The sequence below is a fragment of the Topomyia yanbarensis genome, chromosome 2 (genome assembly GCF_030247195.1).
Source record: "Topomyia yanbarensis strain Yona2022 chromosome 2, ASM3024719v1, whole genome shotgun sequence".
Taxonomy (NCBI): Eukaryota; Metazoa; Arthropoda; class Insecta; order Diptera; family Culicidae; genus Topomyia; species Topomyia yanbarensis.
In genome coordinates, this window is record NC_080671.1 from 353,429,948 (window position 1) to 353,454,243 (window position 24,296).

General features: G+C 37.3%; 1 protein-coding gene across 11 annotated transcripts in view; it reads right to left on the reverse strand.

Annotated features, from left to right (window-relative positions):
- The window catches only part of LOC131684260 (protein obstructor-E-like), a 107,233-nt gene that overhangs the window by 69,275 nt on the left and 13,662 nt on the right, over positions 1-24,296 (reverse strand). The window lies entirely within an intron of this gene.

Sequence of the window (24,296 nt, forward strand, 5' to 3'; positions counted from 1 at the left end):
CCGGCAAAAACTAGCCCCACTGTGGATAAATTGTGTTGCTATTGTTTTTTTGGAAATGTTCTTTGAGACCAGCTATTCGAGAAGTGAAACAATTACTAAAAGTGAAAAAGGTGCTCAATGTGGCGGGAGCTAATATCCTACAATTGCACCATATAAAACATTAATCACAGTCATTCGTTACGCGAAACAACATACAACACGCCAACGAATGCAGCAACGTTAACTAAAGCATCCCCGTATATATAGACAACGGCTCTAAACAGGTGCGCTTACACGATTTATCTCTGCCCACTCCTGACATGGCGATAAAAAAAAGTTCATATCAAGGTACGGAGAAATGGATTTAATAACATTGAGGAACATTTTCCAGGGTAATTCTAATCCTTTTCCTGTGGTGAGAATGCTTATTAACAAACTGATTCCTTTTTACAAAACCATTTTATGCATATTAACCGAACATGGAACATCTCATCAGACAACACCGGTTATGCACCCAGGGCAGATTCCTATGCGCAAATTCTCCAAAAAACACTGCACCACCTAAAACATTGTACAGAAGTAGCTAAGAAAAGTCCGCCTACTATAACCGCTAACAGCACATCGTTATCTTATGCCAAACCACAAAAAGCTTCAAAATCAAGATTTGTGGATCTTACAGAAACAAATATTCACTCAATAAAATACTCCCAGTGTCTGCAATCCAACAACCGGTACCACCAGTAAAGAAACGAACGCAGAAGAGGACGGATACGTCCGTGTCCTTGCATTTCTGTTTGGCGTTGTTCTCTTCGAAAATACATTGAATTGGCTTCTGAACGTTTTGTATTCTGCCAATTCAAACAAAAAACTCGGTTTTGTTGACCTAGTACATAAAGTAGACAACTCCTCTAAGAACGTTTGTTTTAACAAATGTTAAATATATCGTCGGTTGTCACGGTAAAGATGGACACGTCTATCGATACCAGGACACATGTTAGTGAACTCAGGTGATTCGTAGTTATACTGCCTAAGCTCGACCCTCATTAACAGTAGACAAAGATTAAGCCCGTACGATATTAAGCCTGTTCTAATGACACTGCCACTTCTAGTTTTCCGATCTGTTTACTTCACATCCTTGCTCTCACTTGAGTACTATGGCTCTAATTTTCATAAATTTCTCTACCCAGTAATCTCTAGCTAATTGAATGTCGTTAAAATGTAAAAAGAAAATGTGACTAACATAGTCGAAATAAAAAAGGAAAAAAGTTAAATATAAAATAAAGCTCTGGTATCCACAATTTCGAATTCTCAAGTTATTAGATTAAAATGTCTTTCAAATTTTTCTCCGCTTTCATCATATGACAATTTAATAGGGTGAATAATTACAAAGAAATTACAATTCTTATTTTTCTTGCTCTTCTATGAATACCAGACGTTTTCACCCATCTTCCGGATAAAAATTCGGGCCCCCAAACGCGACCCGGGCCCCAGGGCAATTGCCCCGGCTGACCCCCCCTCTCATCGGGCCTGACTGTGTGTGGCAGGGGTTGGAAGACATTGCATGTATTAGCACTTCGAAGCTAACTCGAAAATTAATGTTTCGGTTTTAAAGTCTTGCCCACGAGTTTCCATTAAATAGAATCCAAATAATTTCTAAAGGGTCTGAAGAATAAAATACAAATTAAATTATTGACTCGTTGAATGCCACACGTGCACGATCGCTTATTTGTGTTTTCACAAAACTAGGAAAGGCCAACAAAGATCTAGTGCCGCCATCAAACGTTTGGTTGGGATCATGATTGTCACTGTTTTCCCTTCATTGCGAACTTAGTTATGCAGCAGGAAATGATCTCATGATTTAATAAAGTTTCAAGATTTTCGAAATTGCTGGAGTTTGGAATCGGGTTTTCACATGGAGTAAAATGATTGATATCTATGTTTTAAGAAGCTGAATCGCGATTTTAGCAATACGTCTGAACGTTGTCGTGATATATTATTTTTGATCTTACTATGGGCTTCTCTCGTGGATTAATATGACTTAAGGGAGAGGTCGTCGTCTGGTGTAGCGGGTAAAAAATCGACTTCTTTTTTGTTCGTTTAATTGTTAGGATTGAAACTCTAGAATAATTTCCCGCTATCTCGGTGACCACGCTGAGTTTCTTTTGTTTAAAAGAGCCATGCCATGCGCGAATTTGCAGTAACTTTAATAGCGTTTTTCTAGAAACCGCATTTTTTCAAATTATTCAACAGGTTGACTTGATTTTTAGTATGAGCATGCATTGTAGGTGTAGCCTTTCGATGAACTACAAAAAAAAATTAAAAAAAAAATCTCTTACTATTTTGAAGAAAAGTGTTTATGATGTCATCCTCCGAAATTCAAACTTTATATATTTTTTTTGTTCATCGAAGAACTACAAGTCTAAGCTTTATACATCTTATAGAATTTCCTGTTTCAGACAATTTTATCAAGAGTTATCATATCCGCCGTGGCACTCTTTGACGTGGAAATGTTGGACATCGACTCTTGGGACGCTCGACCAATCAGCCAAAAAATACAGTGAACTTCATAAGTATATCGTATATTTTTTTCTTTTCTAAAGAGAAATTGGGCTAAATTTGGTTTATTTCGGCCAAGTATGAAAAAAGTTTGAAAGAGTCGCAATATTTCACCGTTTACGGTGTATATAAATAGATTTGAACTACCAATTCAAGTGCCGTCAAGGCATTTGTGTCGTACGTCCAAGACTTTACCTACCCATCTTTATGCACTTGCCACTGAAGCAAAGATGCTTTTACGATCTGTCGATTTGGTATTATCCAGCCATATAACGAGTAAAGATAGGTACAACATTATTGCTTTACTATCCTCTAACTTATTTTTTAATTAATTATATCTCCTTCTGTTTCTTCCTTCGTATTCTTTACGTTTTCAGTTTGCACCGGACTTCAAGTCCATACCTAAATAAACTCTTGTAATTATATCAAACTGGTGGTAAAATGTATGTCGAACAAGATGTGTCATCAAAGATTTCGACTCCCCTTTTAAAATCATACATATTGAACTCGGTCGATCCATATCTGATCTTCTTTCAGATCAAAGATAAACCGCCAAGTATTCTAAATATTTTGGAGAGGCCTGACGCAGAAACATTCAGCCGTGATAGATATCTCGAAAATTCGGCCTGTCTTAAGCAAGCGAATGATGTTACTGGCGGTAAACATTCTACGAAGGGCTACCGGAGTAAATTCTCGTGGGCTCAGACACCATCCAACTCCTTAAGAAGACCATAATCATGGTCCATACCAATTTTCGCAATCATCATACTACCATAAAATGGTCTCAATAACCCATAAATACACCAAAATGTTTTCTATATAGGATCTACGGGACCATTTTCATAGGTTGATCCCATTCCAAACACTATCTAAACACTATGCGGTGGGATCATGACCATGGGAGTATTATGGGCTTTTCATTTGCTCGGGTACCGCGTCTACAAACACGCTCACAAAGTTGAGATTGACGGTGTGTTCAGCTATTCGATTTCGCTGTTTAAAGAAGTGAGTATGGATTTTAAATGGCAATCGCACAGGACGGAACCTTGGAAACGACGGATGGAACTGTTATACCTAATTACGTCTTGTTCGACACTATGTGTACCACGCATCTGGCAGCGTACTAAACACAAACCATTGTAACAATAAGCTCCCGATGTGTCAAGTGCGCAGAATAAGATTAGAATGACTGTTGCATTGGAAATGCTGCGAAATGTACCAATTGCGGAAAAAAATTCACATGATCTGTTACCGTGCCCCGCGCAGTGGTGCAAATTTTCATTTTCAAATGCCAACTTTCAGCTCAATCAAACCCAAGCATGATTCAAATTCAAAGCCTCCCTTAATCATTCACTTTCAAGTTGGCGGGATTTTCATAACCAAACCGTAAGTTGTCATCTGCTCTGTAGAGGCCAGTTTAGGTTAAATGTTGACATATTTTGTATTTTCAAGCTTACATGAACAGTAAGAAGAATGTCTAGAGTAGTTTTGCTTGAAAAATCTAGTCAATATCCCAGAACAGAGATATTCACAGGGTCAATGAAATCGAAAATGAATGGAAAATGATTGAGCAGCCCGGCTGTTTGAATGAATGATGCAAACGAAAAACGGCGAATTGAACATAGTAGGGCATGATTTGAGATTTGTTCTTCCTTCAAGTTCAAAACAACCTGGTGAAAATTTGCAGCTCTGGCCCCGCGTACAAACTGCGCCTGAAGAAACTGAAGCATTCTTTTAAAAGATACTATAAGCACTATTTTTCAGAAATATTAAAATGAGCTCCACCACTCAATACGACAAATCGTTATGCTATCTTGGCCCAGGAAGAGTGCGGCTCTGACGATTCCACTGTGAGGACATCTGTAATTGCTCCTAAAAACTATAGGCTGATAAGAGTTTTTGTATAGGCTTAAATTTTTCTCTTGAGAAACTGTCAAATATAACAGTTCGAGATAGTGCTGATATAAAACCGAAATAAACAACCTCTGGTGTTGGAAATTTGATATCGCGAAAGGAGTTTCTAACGCTGGTTTAACATTTCAATCAGGGATTCAACTTAGAGCAGTATTGCGTGGGTCTAGATTGAGAACCGGTAACTTTCCGTCAATACTAAACTCCTCCCGGCACCGAGGAGAATTGAATTCTTTCTGTTCGGAATGTGGTTGTCACCTCGATGATAATCGTTCTAGTCTACTCTACAAAATTTGCTACTCCTTTAAGAGGTGGCCTTCTTTATTACCATTGTATATGATCTGACCCATTCATGTCTTTTCGAAATGGAGAAAATAGGGACGTTTCGATAATAAAATACATCGATTCATAGAATCGATACTGGTAATCGTAGTCGTAGTATCGATACTTGAAAGTATCGCCATTCGATTCCGCACTTTTACCACAGACTAACAGACATAACACTATGAGGAAATTCCCACCAAAATATCGATCCGGCAATTTTCCCAGAACACTAGCTCCACTCATTTGCCAAACACTCATTTGCTGATGGGTTACCCCTCAGGTTTGGGAACAATTTTTCACTAGTGGTCTATCCACCATCTGCTTGTTCATAGGTCAGTGGCGCCATAATTTCAAATGTGGGCACAGTCCCAACTACAAATATATTTAAAATGACCGTTAAAGCGGACGAAGCATTGTTTTCGAGTGTTATGTCTGTTAGTCTGTGCTTTTACAGTAGCTTAATTCCCTGAATTAGGTAATCTGCAAACCGTTGTTTGGAAATTCAGTAGTGGGTTTTGTCAGTTAACGTTTTGCTCTGCTCCTGCGAACAGAAAAAACCCGTTCGACAAATATATTTTATTGATCTGATTCGTTTGATGTTGGATCCAGTCGACGATTATGTCAGACGTCGAATGTCAGAAAAGATAAACAATAAATAATTTGGCTGATCAGAAAGTCTCATGGACTGTCAAATAATGGGCAATGTTCGGAATCGATTTTTTCATCAAATGCGATTGGTGCTCCAATTATTGTAGCAACTCAAATGTAACAACCGATTCCGCAATGGTTTAGCCTGAATAGGTAATCACATTTCACTCGGAAATAATTCCAAACTCGTTCATAATTCCGAATCGAATACTTCCAACTACTGGTTCTTTCGATTCTTTTCGATATCGTGAAGATTGTATCAATATCAGTAAAGTATCGTGATTGAAGTATCGATACCAAAAAATCGAGCATCGGAAACAGAAGTATCGATTCCGTACTAGTATCGAAAATATCGCAACGTCCCTAGGAGAAAACGAGCGATAAAGTTTTCATTGATTTTCGCCATTTTTAATGTGATTTCTTTTTAGTAGAAAAGTTCGTGTCGTTCAACTCAAGCGCATTCGTCATTTACTATTTCATCCTTTTTAAATATGAAAACAAAACCATTTATTGTGAATAAATTTGAATGGGATTGACGGGGCCGTAGCATGAACCTTTTTTCATTGGAGGAATGACCTACAAAATCTGTAAATTCGTTGCATTCACTATTTTAGTCAAGTCTTAAAATAGGGCTAAAATCCGATCTCAAAGTTTGAGATTGCACCATTACGACAAATTTGAAGTTTTCTATCCGTTCTTAGGCCATTCCTTCAATAAAATTAGTTTAGTTCTAAGTTAACTCTAAGTAAACGTTTGAAAACTAGTAGTATGTATATTATAAAAACCGACTTTGCAATGACAAAGTCGGTCTGGAACAATTGTGTTTAATAAATAGTAACACAAAAACCATGGCGCATACGCCGGTGGCAAAAACTCAATTTATTCCTAGTAAAACTTGCAGCTATACATCATTTTATTTATTTAGTAGCTCCACTGTGAACCACCAAACGCTCCAAAGCTGAAATATATTTTATGGTAATTCATAAAACTATCACGTTGTATTTTATTTGCGTTTATATTCATTCATGTTCGTTTTGCGATGAATTTCCATAAAAACACAGAACGAAAGTGTACCCCTTTCGAATGTGTCTGTGTGTGCACACATATTTGTCGTGGCTTTTTGGTCCACGTCCCGCACTGTTCCTTTCGGATCGGGTGACGGAGGTCTTTTATCCCCGCCCTCTTCCATCTCTTGCACATATTTGCAATTTTATAAATGAAATGCATTTCGTATGCTACACCAGTAGCCGGGCTTCCTTAAGTTAGCGCGATGGAGCGTCTGGCAGCCACGCGGTCGCTCGCTACCGAGGCGACGGCCGTTGGACCCGCCACCCGTTTTGTCGCTTGAAACAACCGTAGCCTTTTGCCACCATCACGGATGGTTGGTTGCTCCAAGCAACATCAGCGTTCCCAAGTGATTCCAAAACCATTTGGATTTGCTTTGCCGCTTAATACCAGCCCGAAACGGGGTTGACGCAGTGGGCGAAGTGTGGCCCGAAGATAGCTAGGGGTGCATGCTTACCAGAATGTTCGGTGTAGCGCATAATTTAGGCGTTATTCTATATAGCGAAGTTGAAATTAACTTTATTACCTATTTTTATTCGGTGTTTGCTTTAATTTAGTGGTCGTCAGAAAAGATTAAAAACAACAGGAATCAATTCATATGAAGTGATTTCACTGTCCTTAGGAACCTCTACCAGAAGTAGTAGGTAGGTCTACACAATAAAAATACGTTAAACCCCTATTCAAGACAAATTTATTGAAGTTTAACCGCAACTAGCAATCAACAAATCTAGAATTATTTCTCGAGGGTTGTGATAGTTTTAGGTTTGAAGTGGAATTGACTTAGTACTTGACCATCCCTACTAAGTTTTCAGGATAACATACTAGAATACTTTCCGAATTGAATCAACTCCCCGTTACCCACCTAGCAAACGCCAAACCAACCCCCAAAACGTCGTCATTCGCAGGAAGCTCATCGAGAATTATAACGTTGCAGAATAAGTAGTATGCTACCGTAAAATTGTTTAATTTTGAAATTCTATGCTGATTATTGATACTAACAAACTTCCCAAAATAATGTTAAGATAGTATGCTCTATAATTTCCACACGATTCATACTTACTCTCCAGCGATGCTGGAAAACTCAACTGATTCACATTTATTAGGTACCTAAGTTCGATTCTATCGGATAGATAGTAAAATAAAATACTTGTATACTTGTATTCAAACCTACTAATACACAACTGTCTAGTCTAGCTTTCCGCAATATAACTGATCCGTTATAGAATACCTTGTTTAGTTTTGATCACGATAATGAAACTCGCTTATTTATTTTTTCCCTTTAACGACATGCAATTAGCTAGAGATTACTAAGTAGGAAAACTTATGAAAGTTTAGTCCCATAGTACTCAATTGAGAGGAACGATGTGAAATATACAGATCGGAAAACAAGAGGTGGCAGGGGCATTAGGAACAGGCTCAGAATCTTACGGACTAATCTTTTGTCTTCAGCTGGTATACAGAGTTACTACGAATCGCTCAAGTCTACCAACATGTCTCACAGCAAAGGGAGATTTGTCCCTCTTTCTCCTTTTTAATTTTCAAGATATGTCTAGATAAAATACCATAGATTATTTGCACGCAATAACAATACTTAACATGAAAGTAGGTGACTGGTTGCATTTGACGTTGGATAGTTTGATATTCGCTAATCTCGTCTTAGGATAAAGAGTGCCGTAATCAGTGATCGATCCCACGTATCAGCGTGACAAAATAACGCCACCCGACGGTTGGTGCAATCATAGATGCATAGCACTTACAAAATGTAGGAACAACACTGCACGACTTCTTCTCCAGGGTTCCGAGTTGACTTTTTGAACGCTTTTGTCTTACCCCTAGCATACAGGCAGCTAACACACAAACCATCTCTTTCCGCTGAACAAATTTATGGCGTATTTGTATAGTGGTAAAATTTGTGCAATTTGCGCATATTAATTTGCCTTTTTCAGCTGCACTGTGTAGTGTTTTAGAAACCATATTTACGGCAAACGATTAGTGAGAACAGTTTTTTAAAACTCAGTTTTCGTACCATTCATAGCGCCCGATTATTTTTATGGTAAAAACTAGGGTTTCCACCTTCGGTGACTTTCGTGAAGTGGCAATATGTTTTTCGGTTTTCCCGTTACAAAAGCAATATATCATAACTTTTTTAAGCAAAATAAAAATTTAAGCAGCAGAGGATTAAATTTCGTCAAATTAATAATTTGGATAAAATGAATGAAATGATTGACTGAAAAAATAGTCAGATTATTAAGAGGAAGGAACAGAATAAAATGTATTAAGTTGAAAAAATAAATAAAATGCATAAAATACGGCGAATAAAATAAGTTGAATGAGTAATATAAATAAAATGTACTGTAAAGTTGAATTTATTTTTGAATTCAAAGATGTTTTTGGTCATGGATTTCTGAAAAAATATTTATTTTGCATTAATTGGCTAACGCACTATGGGAAGGCTCCCCAATGTACCAGTCCGAGATATGCTGGCAACTCGTGATTTCCCCTATATGTCCCTTATTTACACCTTCATAAAAACGATAAATATCCCAATTTAGCCCCTCTCTTTTATTTCTCGTTTTTAGAGTTTCCTCCTGCCTTGTGGAACCGATCAGCTCCAGAGTGCCACTATGTAACCGCCATCGCCCTTACCACTACGCCTGCATAGAAGGAAACGACTCGATGTCCGATGACTTTTGAAGGGGTCCGAAGAATACCATCCGCCAATCCGGTACTCGACGACTTACTATACTGAGGCGCAAATTTGATACGCTGATCCCCCTCCCCCCCCCCCCCCCCGCCGTTCGAGCGAAAGTTGCAAGTTTTGCTCTTCTTTCCCTGTCTCTCCCCTGTCCTTGATACAACTGCTGACTGATGCGGAAATAAGCCACCCTTTGAATATCTTGACCAAGCATAAGTTTTAGTTAAAAAATTCAAATTAGTATTCTGTATTCCTAGTTTTAAGATAGCTATAATTTTTACTCTTTATTGAAACTCTTGTCCTCCATCTTGTAAATAGAATTGAATCCCTAGTTTTAAGATTTCTGTGAAATTTCTCATAAATATTTGTTCCCCCTTTTGTGTACTGAACTATATTGTTAGTTTCAAGATAACTGTAAAATATTTCGTAAAATACTATTACTCCCCCTCTTGTATATCAAACTGAATCCCTTGTTTTAAAATTTTTCATAAAAAAATCTTTTGGCCCTCTCTTGTATATTGAATCTTATTTCTAGTGTTAAGATAGCTGTAAACTTTTTTTTCTTGTATAAAAAAAAATATTTCAACATTGTAACCTCCTAGTTTTAAGATATCCAAAATGTAAAAACAAAAGCATTTGGCACCGCCAAGCTAACGCATTTGTGCCTATCAAATAAACGAAATGAATAAAAAAAAAAAATATGGGAAGGCTCCATACAAACAGACGAATAAAAATATTTTGTCTCGTATTCTTGCATAAAAAACTTGTTTTAATTGATACATGATATGAGTTTTAATCATAACAGAATTATTAAAGACTCCTGTGTGACACTTTTGTACAAAATATAATTTTTACAGTACCATGAGAAGGAAATGGTTGAGGATATTAGCATAAGTATTTAAAGTCTTGGAGAAGCAAGTGACCATTTAAAGTGTCCCTGGACACTTAAACTGCATCTGAGCCATGAACATTCTTAAATTTACAAGTCTTATTTTTTTGCAAATAAATATGATTTTGGTCACATTGATCATGGAATAGGTACATTGGATTTTTCCAGTACAAATTAGTGTCATTTGTTACTACACAGTTATGTGTAGGGCGAAAATGTAACCAGATCAACTGTCTGTCTGATTCACGAACTACGATTGTAATCCTCGCTAATTTACATGTAGAATACGGAGCACCCAAACGAAACGTGTACTTTATTATCCATCGCCTCTCTACTACTTGAAGCCGTGTGGTGTCCGGCGGGCTGAAATCTTTTTGCACTATTTCAACCAAGAATAGAACCTCTGGGAACTGCTCCCATGTCGTAAGAGGCGACTAACAACATGCTAGGAGTTCCTAGGCCGAGGTTTTGTTCCGTACCGAAGACTTAATCTGGGCGGACCTTAAGGTTTTCCATATTACCCTCTTTCCAGTCTGTATTTAGTGAATCATTGACATATACCTTTTCTGATTCGCCTTTCTTGATTGTGTACCAACGTTTTAAGTTTCTTCTGGCGGTTGTATATTAGCCGTAAATGACGAAATCTAATTCTACACTAAGTAACAGAATATATTAATATACCGGCACTTCCACGCCAAGGTTTAACTTCCAAAGCTTTGGCTTAAAAACCGTTTTTAAAAAATGGAAACTTTCATGCAGGAAATTTATTGAATTGGCCTAAGATGGAGCTGTCGAATTTCACAAAAAGCTTTTTATGTTGCAAGTGATCTGTAGTTGTGTTAAATTAGGTATTTTTCTATTATATTTGGAACCGTCTACCGACAAATCTACATTTACGAATACCTCCAAAAGTGACTTCTTGAGGTCTCATGAAGGCCTGACACTAGCTTTATGATACTTTTGCTTTTCTAAACAGTAATAAAAATCTCAACATTCAAGAACTTCACTTTGTCAGAAAATGTAGGGCCATCGGAAGCTAAAACTTCGTAAAATCGCACTCCTGGTCCTTTTTTCAGTGCAGTACTCTACGTCACTCGTTCAAATTTGCACCGCTCTTATGGTAGTCGGTATTTGCTAGTATTACTGTTCTCCCATCCATTCTGGTAGTCAAACGGTGGGATAGCAAAATTCTTACAAGTTTCCTATCTCATGCCTCCACGCGATTCTAAGTCTATTGATGACATTTGGTCCTTAGACCGCAGAATGAGAGGGTGCGAACAGAATGAGAGGGTGCGAACAGATCTAGTCGAGAAAACATTGCCGTAAAAATGAATAGTTGATCGGAAATTAGCCCCAATACGACTAATCTGACTAGTATCTATGAACACGGCTCAATACGTATTGAAAATTCGCCGCGTCTGTTTTTATGAACCTAATTTAAAGCTCCGTTATTGCTAACAAGCCCGTGCATCAGATTAACAATCCTTTATATTTCCCTTCAGTGTTCGGTATTATCGCTCGTATACTTGTATTCCACAAACAATCCGATATGGAAAATAAGAAATACTTTCCTTGATTTATAACATCTCGCGCTATTTTGCCAGTATAATATGCTGTCACTTGGTAGTTTTCAAGCCAATAAATATATCGTAGAGAAGAAGTAGCGAGTTCTGTCCAAATACTGTTGCAATAAATAGTGATCCGGCCCATTACGCAGATAAGATTAGCTTTTCCAGGCAATACTCCCACGATCGGCTGTGTGGAGTTCAAATTGTTTTTGTTTAGGGAACATAGTATACTCTCGGTAGCCGGCTGCCCAGAGTTTAAAAATAACCAAAAACTAAACAAGATCATCTCTTTTTCGAGTGATCGTGCACTCGAAGACTAACTAAACAACTACCTAATAAAATATGCTTTACAGGTCGCATCGTTTGCTTGGAGCGAATCCTAGACCTGATACCCTTCCAAACCACCAACTCCGCGACACCTATGGAAGAGTCTGATGAATCGTCGTCCTTCCGTTAAGTAGGTGGAGCATCAACACTTCCTGTCTACCTTATCCTTTATCCTTCCCCGTGAACGATGGAGATGGGGCGGCCGGCAATGATGGCTATCATGCTGTTGAGGTTTTAATATGGGTCGGATTGGTATGAATTCCTACTTACCACTTCCTAAGCAACTCTTATTAGATAATCAGCAGTCAAACATGATGAAGTCAGTGTGCAATCCGCCAAAATCATCGTCACAACGCAACGCAACGCAACGCATCGCCTCTCTACTACTTGTGACTGCCATTAAAAATCCAATTTAAGCATTCTCAGCATAGGTCAAATATGGGAAACTGGAATCTTCGCTATAAGTTAGGATAAATATTGTACTGGTATTCCCTATCAAATGTAGTGGAAACTTTTGTCCCGGATCGAATTTGTGAATATTTTTCGAATTTGATCCGTTATTCTTCATAAAAGTAAATACAATGAATATTCATTTTCAGTGGAATCATCACAGAAAAGGTACTCTTAGTTTTCAAATGACATAATTAAATATAGATTTCTTTCAAAATGTAATTGAGATCCGATGAGTTTAAAAACATACGTGAAATGTCTCTTTCCAAAATTTTCATCTTCAAACATCCATATTACCAAGTTAAGTCAAAAATCTGTCTGAAATACCCAAGAATTTCCTTAACTATAATGTATATAAATCTTCAGTATAGAATTGAATTAAATTGGAGATTAATTAGTTTTCGATTTTTGGTCACATGTCTTCCCACTGTGCAACGTTTCGAAGGAATAATTCATTTTTTTTGATTAAATTCACAAATTGTTTCCGAAATCGAAATGCTTGAATCACGTAGATACCCCATTATTCGAAATCGGTTTAGTTTCACCCCGAAAATACAGGTAAAGGAATACTCTTTACCTAACTAACTGATTTTTAGTTATTGAAAATTGGTAAGGAATAAAAATTTAAATTGTTTAATATCTCCCCTATTCGTGAACCGATTTTGACAATCTATAGCTTGTTAGAAAGGTTTCTAATTATATGCACATAGCTTGACTAACTTGTTTTGCTTGAAAGTTATATGCTTAACCCACAAAAAGGCAAGGGGTCTCAGAGGCCCGGCTAGTTACAGTTCTCTAGTTTCAATGAACTTGTAATTTGAAATACAAATGATCGAGCGTTTTCGAGCTTCTCTCACTGATAAAACGACAAACAAGAAGTTTTTGATTTTATTGGGTCTTAGGAGCGGTGCTTTATCAAAGCACAGTTTTAGCTTGCCTGTTTGAGGGTGAAAGCCTGTTGTGATGTGACAAAATCACCTATATCTCAGAAAGTAAACAACATATCCAAAAACAAAAATAATAGCGTGTAATGGTCACGTTGGGCTTTCATTTGAAACTAGGCCCAGCAATTGCAAACGTAATTCTTAACATAATAAACCAAAAAATAAATAAAAGCGGACGACCGACGAGTAAGCGGAACGAACCCAAGCAACTGTAAAGAGCTTGTCGCCAAGAAACAGAATTCACAAAACATGACCCCTTCAGGAATCAGGAATCAGAATATATTGGCTCAAATGGCACGTTCCCCGTACATAGTCGGGGATTTGTGCCTTGCCGTGTGTTTTCATCATTTCCTGAGCGGAAGGAAAGGACAAGGACGTGTGAGGAAGTAGAATTGGAAGGGTGGGAAAAATAACAGCACAAAACAAAAATAAACAACAGGTAAGTTAAACTCACAAGTAGTTCAACTTGCCTGCGAATAAGCCTAAAGCTCTTTACCACATTGGATAAGAAACTTTAGTATGTCTCTGAGTTTCAGTCGACCAAACATGGTTTCGTCTATATAAGGACGGCTGAAGACTCGAAATCGCAATTGCGCTACCGCTGGACAGTTGCATATCAGATGATATGAGGTTCCGTAGTCGGATTCACAAAGATCACATGAAAAAGACTCAGCGCGCTGAATAGTTGCCATGTGATAATTGAGTTTGCAGTGGCCGGTTAAAGCCCTGGTCAGCATGCCGCAGTGGAGCTTCGAAAAATGTAAGAGATTTTTCGAAACCACTGGACATGGTTGTTCTAGAAACGCCTTTGTTTGGCGACACGTTTGTAGATTTCTCCAATAATTGCGGTGCTCGGACGAAGCCCAGGACCGTATTTTTTCCCGTATCCAACTTGTCGAAATTAGCAGCGCGGGCTCAGGACCAACGAAGTCAATCGCTGAACCTGCCCTAGCCAATTCGTCAGCCCATTCATTTCCAGTAATACCGCAATGTCCGGGCACCCAGACAAGGTAGATAGTGTTGACAATGCTTAGTTCTTCGATTTGGGTTCGGCACGCGATCACTAGCTTGGACCGGGATTTGTCTGAGCTAAGGGCCTTGATTGCAGCCTGACTATCGGAGCAGAAGTTTATAACTCTGCCGGACAAACACAGTTGAAGGGCCGATTGCACCCCGCACATAATCGCAAAGATTTCTGCTTGGAATACAGTACAGTATCTACCTAGTGAGTGAGATTGTTCCAATCTCATTTCACGACAGTAGACACCAGCACCGGCACGTCCCTCCATCAGAGAACCGTCAGTGTAACAGACTACTTGCGTTTGTTGTTATCTTTCCATAAAGCCAGACAACCACTCCTCTCGAGAGGGAATCTTCACATGGAATGTCCTGTAAGGAAAACTACAAGTGAGTGTAATGTCGCTGGGAGCAAGAATATCTTCACCCCATGTAACCATTTGTGACCACAATCGTGTATGACTGGTAGCAAGATCAACATGATTACTGTTCCAAAGCCCAGTAACCTGCAGTCTGTATGCACATGATAGTGCTTCTTGTTTTAAGTGTATGTGTAATGGTTTGATATTTAAAAATGCCTCAAGAGCAGCAGTCGGAGTCGTGGTGAAAGCACCAGTCAACGCCATGAGCGCCATTCTTTGCAGATGGTTTAGCTTTGACTGGACTGTCACCACCTCTCCCCTCTGCCACCACACAAGGCATCCGTATGACAGTATTGGACGTACAATTGTCGTGTAAATCCAATAGATGTATTTAGGTTTGAGACCCCAGGTCTTTCCAAAAGTTCGTCTGCACTGCCCGAAAGCCATGCACGCTTTCTTGACTCTGAACTCAATGTGAGCAGACCAATTCAGTTTGGAATCCAATATGACTCCAACGTATTTGACCTGATCTGCACACAGCAGCTCAGAATGCAAGGGACGAACTCCGGTTGTTATTCGCTTCTTCGTGAAAAGAACCATTGAAGTTTTGCTTGGGTTAACTGATAGTTTAACCTGTCGACACCACTGTTCGACGGCTCTTAATGCCTGTTGCATTAAGTCAAAGATTGTTCCGATGCAAAATCCAGTAATTAGTATTTGGTAATCGTCAGCAAACCCGTAGGTTGGAAATCCAAGCTCATTGAGTTTCTTCAACAAGCCGTCAGCTACTAAGTTCCATAACAAAGGTGACAGAACGCCGCCCTGAGGACAACCGCAAATACTCAACTTCCGTATCTCAGCCTGTCGCAGTGACGAGCAAAGTATGCGGTTACTAAGCATTGCGTTTATCCAACCTGAGATACATGCAGGTATCCCATGACCGCGCGTCGCTTCCAGAATAGACTGGAAGGACACATTGTCAAAAGCACCCTCAATATCTAGGAATACACCCAAGCTAGATTGCTTGAGCGAGAAGGCTTTCTCAATGTTGTAAACAACATCGTGAAGCAGAGTGATCGTGGATTTCCCACACTGATATGCATGTTGCATTTTGTGCAGTGGATATTCAACTAAACTAACGTTCCTGATGTGATGATCGATTATCCGTTCCAAAGCTTTCAGAAGAAAAGAACTTAAGCTGATAGGCCTAAAACTCTTGGCTTCTTCATAGCTTGAGCGCCCCCCTTTGGGAATAAATCTAACAGTTATTTCTCGCCATGCTTTCGGGATATACCCGGTAGCAAGACTGGAAAGCAAAATCTTTTTCAAGACATGTTTAACAATATCAAATCCCTTTTGCAGTAGCACGGGAAGTATTCCATCTTTTCCGGGTGATTTGTATGGAGCAAAGCTGTCAACTGCCCACTTGACCGATTCAGTGGAGACCAATGTGCGTGCTAACGCCCACGAGTCCGAATCACCAGAATGAGATCTGTGAACATTGTTCAACTCCGGATCGATACAACCTGGAAAGTGTGTGTCGAAGAGACAATTAAGAACATCTTTTTCGTCCGTCACATAAACACCATCTCTGGTTTTTAAGGAGTTCATCTGAAAATCATTCGATTTGGAGAGAATTTTATTTAATCTGCTAGCCTCGTTCAGACTAGAGACATTAGTGCATAGGCTTTGCCAGCCAGCCCGTTCTGCAGATCTAAGACATTTCTTATATGCACTACGAGCTGACCTGAAAGCCCTGGAGTCATCACGCTGACGCCGGTTCCAAGCTCCGACAGCATAGGTCATTAAATTGACTTTACGCTTGTCCGGACATGCCGCAGACTCAGGTGATTCGCATTTAATGCCAAAAGATCCTGACTACTGCGCTGCAGAAGACAAAAAGCTAAGTAACCGGGAAACTCTAAGCTTGTTCATTGACCCTACTCCACGCTTTTCTAAACTTTCTTACTTCAAATCCTTGCTCTCCCTTGAGTACTATGGCTCTTAATATTTGAAAAATACTTCACCTTCCAAGTCCCTTGCTAATTATATGTCGTTACAATATAAAAAATATATATATTTTTTGTCTACGTTTCCGACAGACAGTGTAACTGTGACAACACAGATATCGCGAGTTGTGAGCTCCGATATGAGACAAGCGTCAATAGCCTTATTTGCAAGAATGCAAGCACGAGGCATTTCACGTGGGTTAGTCATGCCTGTCTTGTTGTAAGCAATGAAGGCAGTGTTAAGTAACTTTCCAAAATAGAAGTTTCCTTTATGGAAATACGGTTCTTGAACCAATGCTATGGAAGCTTTACCTTCCTGCATGAGTCGAGATAAATTCATAGTTGCTGTACGTTTATGTTGGAGATTGATTTGTGCTATTCTAACCATTGTTGATTAGAGAACTGTACATTTCATCTCCAACACAAATTGCACAACAACTAGATGACACCAAGCGAGTTGGGATGTTAACGCATATAGTGAGCCGAGTAAGCGGAACGAACCCAAGCAACTGTAAAGAGCTTGTCGCCAAGAAACAGAATTCACAAAAAATGACCCCTTATTGTCATGTCTAGCCTTTACGTGGAATCAACTATATCACGAAATATATTATTATTGAATCTAGCACGAATTAGGACCGCATTGCACAACAATTTATTTTATGACTACGCCGACAACTATTATACTTTCTTTATACAATTCACCTCCATTAACTCTGGGGCCAGTTTCAATAAAATAATCGATTCTGTCCGACCAAACAATAATTAGCAGAAATAAAAAATGATTACCGATTATCTCAATAATTATTTGTGCGAACAGCTATCGACATAAATATCAATATCAAATTGATAAATTATCTACTGCGAACTGCTACCATCCGTAGCAATTAATAGGAGTTTTATTCCAATCCCTCTGAAAATTGATCGCGGAATATATTTTAATGGATACAATGCGAAGGTTCCGGCAAGCACTCGCTCGACTTGCAAAAAGAGAAATTTACCACGGGAAATATATACGCATACATGTGGTTTTATTACGATTGATAAACATTGGTTCATGTTCTGCTAATAATAAAAAAAATCAATCCGTTTCCAATTGTCCTCGAATATATGTAAGAAATAATACAATAAAAATATAAATTGTTCAAATTCATCAGTAATTCAGGGTTTTCGGTCAATACAACGATTGGTAGCACATAACCATAAGTAAAATAACGTAATTGAAATTATGGGATCTATCTGAAAATAACAATAACAATAAAGCAAACTTTATTGCAGGTATTAATATTTTAAATTAATTTACTGTCCCAATTGCCATTATTTTTTTACCGCCGTTCTCTTTGCATATACGCATTGAATAGTTTAATTCAATGCCATAAAGATGGACATGAAATTTACCGATATTATAAAAACGGAGCCTACATTTAGAATCTTAAAATACGTATTGTTACAGTACTTGCAATTACAGCATCCATCAATTCAATTAAGAATTTCATTCTTCCTTTAATAAAAAATTTATAGCGTCGCTAACATTTATTTTGTTCAAGGTACCTCATCGAAATTGAAACCTATATTTTGATTAGTTAGGATAAATAACGATTAATAGCCGGTAAAAAACGAACCGTAAAAGGCTCTTTCCCAACAGCCATAATTTTCCATACACGCACACCCATAATGCATCGGACATATATTCGCTTGGAGAGAGAAAAAAGCACCCTCTTTACCATTTATCACCAAATTGGATGTCTTGTTCTACTTTCTCCCAGCAACATCACAATGGCAATAGAAAAAAAAACAACCAGCACAGATTCGCACTCCGTGATAGGAAAGCAGGGATCTTTTTCAAATCAAGTTTTACGACGGACATTCTAATGGGATCGCAATAATAACTCTCAGTCGGAAGAGAAGGAACCGGTAAAATCAAAGCGATTTCCCCTGTTTTCCACGCTAGTTTCCCCCCAAAAGGTTTTATTATTTATTCAAACGAATATTTTCCTTCTAAGCAGATGGAATTTTATGTACCTGAATCAGCTAGAACCATAAGTTTTGACTCAGGAGAGAATTATGGGGACATCCTAATCGAATTTGAAATTTGTTGCTTTTTACATGTGGCGTGACACGCTTTCGATTAACTTTTTCCTTGGACTTTTTTGGAAATTGTGGGCAATGATTTGTTGCGTTAGTCAACCAGAAATATATCCATTTGATTTAGATTTCTCGAACATAGGTTAATGTTTGAAATCTATCCGAATCATTTGTTTGTTTGTCTTAAAGTTGAAACCTTTTTCTTTTTCCAACTTTCTCATTTCCATTTCTCAAATGGTCGGTGTTAAGTAAGACCGGACTAAGCAACAATTGGTTGATTTCGAGAAAAACGAGTTTAAAGTTTCGCAGCATCCTTTACATGATAATGAAATTACTTTTTGCCATAATTCTTGCTTATTGTTACATATTTCAAATCTGGCAAAAGTCGAATTTATCTGAAGTAATTCTGTATCCAATTATACTATTATCCCATTTTTTGATGTTTTGCGACTTAGTTCGGTCTGACTTAACACCAACCAAAGAGAACTCTAGGCCTTTGTGTTACTTTTAATAAATAGAAAATGAAGTAAGTATTATAGGATGCGCATTTTATACCAAACACTACCAGGAGAGTTCCGTCTATTTTGATAACGGCATCAGTTTTACTAGCATTGACTATACCTTTAGGCTTTTCTTCTGAAATGGCCGAGAAGAATCTTAGCCCCTTGATGCTCATATTTTGGACAAACAACGTTTTCAAACTACTATAACTTTTGCTTTAGGTAAGATTTACTCAAAAAACAAAATAGACTAATAACTGGGATTATTACCTTTCATATGATCCAGTGGCGTTGCCAAGGGAGGAATGTGGGTTAAAACCCTTCCAAACCAAATTAAATTTAAAAAAATCCAATATTTGATATTTATTATTTAAATAATAATTTTGGAAGTTTATTATCTAATCATTACATTGAGAACTTAATGTTTTAAACACCATGGGGACTTTTGGTAAATTATGGGAGTGGGATCATGTAGCTGATCTCATAGTGCGGATCTTGTAGTTGACAAATAATGTCAGACTCAAATAAAATACCTGCATGAAATTATCCACACAGAAACTGATGAAAAATGGCGTTTTCCGATAGCATCTAGTAGGTCAGGATCAGTTTTTATGAGCATTTGATATTTTGGACTATCAATTATTTGAATAGCCACTAAGTAAGATTGAAAATGAAGAAAATTTAAAAAAAAATCAACTTATGATGTACATTTGAGTACAGGATTAAATGGCGTAGTACAATTTTGTATACAAGGCAGTGGCGTAGCCAGGGGGGGGGGGGGGGGGGGTATGGGGGTTAAAACCCCCCCCCAAATCAAAATTAATTGGATTGAAAAAAAAATGATGCTGACGAATTTAATTTAATATTCCACAAAATATTTTTGGAAAAATATTTTCTGATCACTACATTGAGAACTGTGTTTAAAGCGTCATGAGAACTTTTGGAAAATTATGGGAAGGGGATCTTGTAACTTATCTCTTAGCCAAAATCCCATAGTTGTCAAATTACTTCAATGTAAAATAAAATAACTGTCTGAATTATTATGAGCTCATTTTTGGAAAGATGCTTCAAAATATGGATTAGAGACAATTTTTCGAATGGGAATCTAAATTTGAATAGGTTGATTGCATATAAAACATAAGCTTGTTTACCGAAAACTTACATACATTTCAACATTTGCTGAAAATGTATTTTTTTAGATTGTGTAGAGTTTAGACAACAATTCAATATGGTTAACAACAAGAATAACATTTCAGAAACTAGTTGAAAGCTGATGTAATTTTGTCTCTAGCAGGTCAGGATCGGTTTTATGAGCATTGGATTTTTGTTGTATTATCAACAATATGAATAGCCACTTAGCAGGATGCAATGAATGGCGTACTAAAATTTTGTGTGCTACGTACTAGTACTGCAAGTTGTGAGGTTGACTAATAAAGAAAAGTAAAATTAATGCTCGATAAATTTTTAACGGTCACGATCACATTCATTCGAAACTGCCAAATTTCGATGTTAAGTAACATTGAAGAATTTCAAAACGTAAAACTGTTCATCTGCTGATAGAATAATTTTGACGGTTAATCTTCCTAGAAGTAATTATAGACAAGAATTACTCTTCAACCAAATTTGGGTCGAGACTTAATGTCTCCAGCAAAGTTTTCGAAAGTGCTATTTCAAACAACTTTGTCAAAGACATAAATATCCCACATATTCAGAGTATCGAAATATAGTAGTAGAAAACCTTAACAACAAGCTATTCTGAAATTACTGTATTTGATAAATCTCTTCTGCGGTAATTAAATAATAAATTCACATTGCGTTCAAGGTGCCTTACAAAAAAAATAAGGGAACTGGATATAAAACAAATAATTCCCAGATATTAAAAGGACTCAAAAACACAAAGAGTGATTCCATTTTCAGGAGCTAGCATCAATTCGGCGCAAGCTTAGTCCGCCCACGAAGTTAGTGTCGGATTCTGATGAGATGAAGTCGAAACGCAAGTTTCAGTTCCATCCATCCATAATTTAGTTATAGGTTTTGTGTTCTCAACTCGCAATGATTGTTTCCGTTTTTATCCGTAGCGCAGAAAAAAATAGTTTTCACTTAAATTTTTCTTCACTAAGAAGAAATATAGCAGGCCCAGTCCATTTAAATCCCTATATCTTGAATTCATGTAGCCTTCATATTTTCAACAAAATTGTTTGAAATGACATTATCAAAAACTTTGCTGAAGGCACCATGTCTCTTAATATTTTTGAAAAATTAATTCACCATAAATACCTCTATGAGAGTTAATCACTAAAATTTCTATATCAAAGCAGGCGCTGTTTTATGTTGATAACTTCCCGAAGTTGTCAAACCTTCAAAGTCAAGGATTATTATATTAGGTGATCTTGAACGTTGAAAATTTTTTAGATCATTTATCCCACTTTAAAAGATTGCAATTTTTGACTTCATTGACATATTATACAAGAAAATAATCTATAGAGGTTTGAAAACTGTTCCATGTTGATCCTTCTTGTTTGTAGACTGGAATGACATCTGTTAGACTACTTATGTTTTTGAGTTTACAATAATTTATCAAACTCATTTTAAATTTCAGCATTTTTTCAAAAAAATTGCGATTTTCATCAAAACCCCCTCCAAACCAAATTTCTGGCTACGCCACTGATACAAGGTCTCATGCTTAACTTATGATCTTTAATAGCGAAGAAAAGAAAAATAAATTATCGAAAACAGTTTTTACGGTCAATATCACATAGTTTCGAAACTGTCAGCTTTGAAGGTTTTAGTATTTTTCAGTAATAAAGCTTGAAAAGATTAAGGGGGAAAAAACTTTACCATAATACAAACCAAGTGTTGAACATTATTTATTCACACCACACATTCGACTTTCTCTTGCTACTTGATGAAATCCCAGAAAGCATGCATTTGCATCACATATAGGGGAGAGGGGGTAACAATGAAACAAATTTTTTATACGATTTAGTTTTGATGATAATACATGTTATTTGTGTAGCCAAAAGTGATGCATAGTTTCACTCTGTTGTTAACTAATACATATATTTTTTCCAGCTGGTAAAATTCACGGGAAATAACTTTTTTGGGTAATAAACAGTCGGTGGTAAAATGTACCAGTCAGCCCCATGGGTAGGAACTATGAAACACGACATCGTCTACAGTGAAATATTCTACTTGCAAATTTCATTCTTTTGTTTTGGCGAATAAAGATCCTAAAGCTTCCTATTAAAGTTATTTTGAGACGCAAATCGTTTGTTTACGCAAGATATCACTATATCATCGCGTAATTTCGGACCACCATATATGCATATAAGATGCAATCCTGAAAGAAGCTATAACTTCTACAGAATTTGCCCAAATTGACAAACTTTCCATTTAATGAGTTGTATTTATTGTGGAAAATCGGAACCCATTCACATTTTAATATAGATCACAAAAATAAGAAATTTTACTGTTCCCCATATCGTCGCTGTTGTGCTATCTTATGACAAGCGCCATTTAGCACATTTCGAGAAAAACGATTTTTAAAGTTTGAGATTGAATAGGGGCCGTTCATAAACCACGTAGACTCATAGGGGGGACGGGGGGGTCTAGCAAAAGTCTATGTTTGTCTACGAGGGGGGAGGGGGGGTCTTTGAAAAAATCTACGTGGACTTTTATTTTTTGTTATTCTTGTATTACTAATTATAAATAGGATTTAAAGAGAGTTGTATTCAAAATATCGGTCTATTCAGCTAGGTGTATTTATGCAGACACTTCAAAGCTAGTACAATGTTGAGGTAACTACTCGTTAAGCGACCGCTCAACCCAGAACCCACGATTTTTTTTGGACCACCACACACGTTGTTGTTTCTTGCGTATATTTTGACATAGTTTTGATCTAGGAATAATACAAAATGACAGTTCTAAAGGCGATCGCTCAAAATACCTCTCGACGGAAGATTTTGACTGTGAAATCATCTGAGACACCACTAGTTAGCAGACATGCATGGACCATTAAATGCATGAACCATAAAAAGTTCAAAAATGGTCAAAGTTAAGCATTAAAACCATCATTGTAACAACAAAACACCCGATTTTTAACAATAAGTAGATAATTTTTTTTACTTTTTATAAATTGATTTCGGTGGTTAAAGCAGTAGTGTAGTTAAACTTCTACAACAAAGTGTTTAGTCGAGTTAATCAGTTTCTCTTGCAATCATTTACACTGATTTCAAAATCTTTAAACACCCGTTAAATTTTATGTCTTGACCCTACGGAACTCCGTGCAAACCGGAGTTAAGCTTTGATATTCTGCAATAATACTTTCAGATGACATGGCTATTAATTACAAAAATAAATATTTTTGGGAAGATTTGAAAAGTTTCGTTCCCTTAATCAAATAAGACAATTTAGATTACCTTATTATCTTAGAAATATTGAAATTTGTTCACGAAAAGTGAAATTTGTGTACATGTTTGGTTTAATATTTTAGTCTAGATGATAGTACACATCGACAGTATTATTTTGTAATTGTTTCTTATATTTTAACAATTTTGAATGTACCCGTAAGGCCCAAAAAGTGTTTAGCAATTCTGCATTGCAGTTCGGTCTTGACCATCGTACGAGACAGTCTACTTCTATTGGTTCTGCTTATCGACACATCAAAGGTTATCTCTCTATTGTTTCGAAAGATCTATACATCCAAACAAAAGGTTATTGTTTGCTGCTGAAGTTTTTTTTTCACAACCGTGCTGACGGGTAAGTGCGAGAAAATGATCCACGATCCGGGAGGAGGAGGGCCATCTACATCATTTGGCTCTCGATTCGAGTGGTTAAACAACGACGAAATCGATAATAACGACACACCTAAGGTCCAGAGACAAAAAACAAAAAAACGACTGGCAAATCGAGAAGCCACGAACGAGACGCAGTTCACCAAATATCTTAGGATAGATGGAAAAAATAATGGC